The sequence below is a fragment of the Arachis hypogaea genome, chromosome 4 (genome assembly GCF_003086295.3).
Source record: "Arachis hypogaea cultivar Tifrunner chromosome 4, arahy.Tifrunner.gnm2.J5K5, whole genome shotgun sequence".
Lineage (NCBI taxonomy): Eukaryota > Viridiplantae > Streptophyta > Magnoliopsida > Fabales > Fabaceae > Arachis > Arachis hypogaea.
In genome coordinates, this window is record NC_092039.1 from 25,166,228 (window position 1) to 25,170,626 (window position 4,399).

Consider the following 4,399-nt stretch of genomic DNA (forward strand, 5'->3'; position numbering starts at 1 on the left):
ACAGTGGTGTGATTAGTATTAGTTAGAATTCCCCTATGTTTAGATAACTCGGTTTATGGTTTAGTTTCTTTAAATATTTATTTATTTTGTTCTAAGCTTGAATATCTGTATGTGATGTGAAGTTCTAGGATTGCCTTCGGCGTCCCGGAGCCTTATATCTTACATCATTGGGCACTGTTACCATACTGAGAACCTCCGGTTCTCATTCCATACTTTGTTGTTGTTCTTCAGATGCAGGTTGTAATTCACCTTGGTGAAATTGTGGACATGGTGGTAGAGCGGAGTATGGTTTCTTCCTGGGTTATTTCTGCTTTATTTTGTTGTAGTACTTTCTCTTACCCTTTTTATTTTAGACTTTATGGCCTTAGAGGCTTACATGAGAGATAGGTTGTATAAGCTGTTTTATTCTCAAAGACTCTGTATTTTTCTGTTTGGGCTAGTCGGCCTAAACTCCGCATGCAGTGGCTAGTCTTCTTTTGTATACTACTATATATATATATATATATATATATATATATATATATATATATATATATATATATATATTTACCTTGTTGATCTATTAATTAATACCTTGTATTTAATGAGCTTTATTGCAAGGTTGTATATATTATGTTTTGTATCCTTTCGTGCCAAAAAAATTTAGTTACCGTGTGCGAACGCTTTACGTATGTAATTTCGCATTATGCGAATTTGAGCTTTAATCTTTCATCGGGTTTCTAGAATATATTATTTCCTTATATATATATATAAACCTTTGCTTTACGGCTAGAGGTAAGGGTTAGGGTAATTAGGGTGTTACAATTCGGGCCAGTTCTGTTTCAAGTTCTTCTTCTTGTTTGTCGTAGAAAGCTTGAGCATTGAAGGCTTGAGTAATTGATGAATCCACATTTGATAATAAGTTTTGGTTTGATTTGAGTGGATTTCATCATATAAAACTATACTTATTCACCTAAATAGCATGCTTTTGTGTTTTCTCTCTGAATTATGTCTAATTATGAAAACATGCTATTTCATGCTTAATTTAATTAATTTTATTCTACTTTCATTCCATTCGATGCCTTGATGATTTTAATGAGTGATTTCAGGTGTAATAGGTAGGAATGGCTGAATAAGAGTGGAAGAAAAGCATGCAATTGGGAGAGAACATGAAAAAAACAAGGGAGAAGCACACAGCCATGTGTGCGTATGCACAGGATGAAAATCAGCAAGTGTGCGTACACACAGGTACCAGTGCATGACTTAATTGAAAAGGCACGTGGATCGCGATTTTGAGGACTTTTTGGCCCATTTTTGAAGCCTTTGGAGCATATAAAAGCCTTTGGAGAATATAAGGAGACTAGCAACACACACAATATACCAAACTCCATACAATACACTTAGGTAGTTTTTAGGGTAGTTTTAGATTAGTTTTTCTCTCAATTTTCCTTAGGTTTAACTAGGGTTTATACTACAAGTTTTATTTTCCAATTTTGATCTTGGATTCTAGCTATTTCTATTGTAAGTATTCCTTAATTTTCTCTTTTATTGCACTACTTGTTCTACACTTTCTTATATTTTAAGTCACTTTGTCAATACATATATGCTTTTACAATTTTGAGTTTTAATTGATGAATTTGATGTTTACTGGTTTTTATATGTTTGTTGAGTTGCCATTGTTGATTTTGTTCTTTGGTTGTTCATAGTTTCAAGTAGTTTTCTAATTTTGCGATGTTTTATGATTATGCCTACCATGTGTTTGATAAAATGCCAATTTTGATTATGGAGTAGATTTCCATCCTTTGGCATGGGAAAATGAATATATGGAATACTAGAGTCATAATGTCCGACATTTAGTGATAATTCTTGGGTTGTTAGTTGTTATTGTTTCCATTAACGCTAGCTTTTTACTAAGGTAATTAGTAAGTTAGCTAGGATTTGTGGATTAATAACAATTATGCTCACTTGACTTACTCTTCGATATTAAGGTTATGGTAAGGATGAGATTCCATAACTCATCCCAAGTCAAGGTTCCATTTATGTTTTGAACCACATTTTCATCATTTTAAAGCATTACTTGTCTATATTACATACATAGTTCTTTTAATTCCTTTATTAGTTTATTAATTATAATTTTGATTGTTCTTTTATTTCTTGATTGCTTGCTTCATTATTGAAAACACCCTTTGACTTTCACAACCAAAATTGTGCGCTCTTGGTCACTAGTTCCTAGGGAGAACGACCTAAGGTTTAATTACTCTCGGTTATTTTAATTTGAATTTAAACTTTGATTGATGGGATTTAATTACCGATTTGGACTATGCTACCGACGAAATGATTCTTGTTTTGAGAAATTCCAACTCGGTGCAAATCTCATCTATCAAATTTTTGTCGCCGTTGCCGGGGAGCTAGTGCAATTCAGTGCCATGATTCATGTTGGTGTAAATATGTGAATAGTGTGAATAGATACTTTTTTGGTTGTTTGGTTCTTTTTGTTAGTAAATAGTATTTTGTATCTTTCGTTAGTTGATGTTTTTTGTTCTTATTTTCTATTTTCCTCTATGAGCTATCACCCTCTTGGCTTGGAGTTTAGTTATTACAATGTTGTAGGGAACGACAATCTTAATGATGATATGCACTAAGGGTTGAGCTATCACTTAATGGAGGAGCCACATTCATATGGTCAATCTTCATGGCAATTTTCTCCTCCATACCACTATGATCATACTTCATCCTATAGTGCATACCAACCACCATATTCATATGAAACCTACTCTCAACATTCTCCTCAACCACAACACCCTCAAGCCTTACTACATCACCAATTACCTCCATGGGATCTACTTCCATATCCATCTCACAACACACCTTATGAATCACCATCACTCCAACATCACTACTCCTATAATCAACATGACCAACTACCTCCATATACACCACCTCAATGCCCTCACCCTTATGAACCAACCCCTATTTATAAAGACTTCCTCCCATATGATGAGCCTTCTATTCCACCTCAACCTTCCTTGGATGATAATGAGCAACAAGAATCGGTCAAGCGTCATCAAGCCATCATGGCTACCTTGATCGAAGTCTTAGCCCGCTTAAACTCACCATATTCATGCCACAACTAAAGCAATTTTGTGGCTAAATGTGAAGAACCAACCTCAATTGAAGAGTGTGGGATGAGTGACGGTTTGGAACCTCAAGTGGAAGATGAAGAGTTGAAGTATGATTCACCACAAGTGGAAGAAGTTAAGCTTATTGAAGTTGAAGAAGTGGTTGAAGAATTAGGGAGGATTGAACAAGAAGTGGAGGTGATCAAAGAGAGGATCAAGGGAGAGGAAATTTCAAGGCTATTGGAAGTCTCCTTTCCTAAGAAACTGTCCGATACATCGTTTAAATGGGTAACAATCTCATCTCTTAACTTTATTTGTCTACATGAGTATGCTTTGTTGGAAACGGACAGTCAACCTAGAATTCTTTGTGGAGTGCTAAGTGAGGAAGAGAGCAATGTTGGGGGACATAATGGATTAAGGTTAACAAAGGTTGAACCCTCAAGATTTGAGTTCCAAGGGTAGTGCAATGCAAAATTAAGCAGTTTTCAAAGGAGGATTTAGGGACTTGATGAGAATTCAAGAGTTTGGTCACCTCATTGGAGGTTTGAAGATCAACAAGGAGGGGTATTGACAAACAAAGTATGGGACTCCAGAGGACAAATGAAGACCAAGCATGGGTGGAGGATCAAGGAGGAATGGAAGCACAAGCCTCCTTGATGTGAGCTCTTCAAAATGTCCAACTTAAGGACAATAAACCAAAGTGCTAGGTGGGAGACACTCCACCACAGTAACATCTTTCTAACCTTTTTCTTTGATTATAGTCTTGTTTTATTGCATTTTTGCTTGTCCTAGCTAGCTTAGAATTAGTTTAATTTTGAGTTTAGTTAAGTTAAATTTTGTATGGATCATGAACTTATGGATTTTTGGATGTTTGGGGGTTGAACGTTTGTGGAGCTAAAGTTGAGTACCTTAGAATTTAAGAAATTTTTTTTGGAAAAACAGGGCATTGTGCGTACGCACACACTTGTGTGTATGCACACAGTAACCAAATTCTGCGCCTTGTGTGTACGCACCAACTTGTGCGTACGCACACCTACCTGCACTGCCCCTGTTGGGAGCGCCCGCACGTCTCTGTGCGTGTGCGCATCCCAGTTTTTGCTCGTTGTGTGTGCATACAATATCGTGTGTACGCAAAACAACCCCAAATTCCCCATTTGGTGCGCATGTGCCCAAATGTGCTTACGCACACTCAATTGCAACCTTTTTGTTGGGAGCGCTGGCACCCCTCTGTGCGTGCGCACTCACACATGATCCTTTTCAAAAAAAAGTGTTCTGTGCGTATGCACACTTTTTGATCGCCT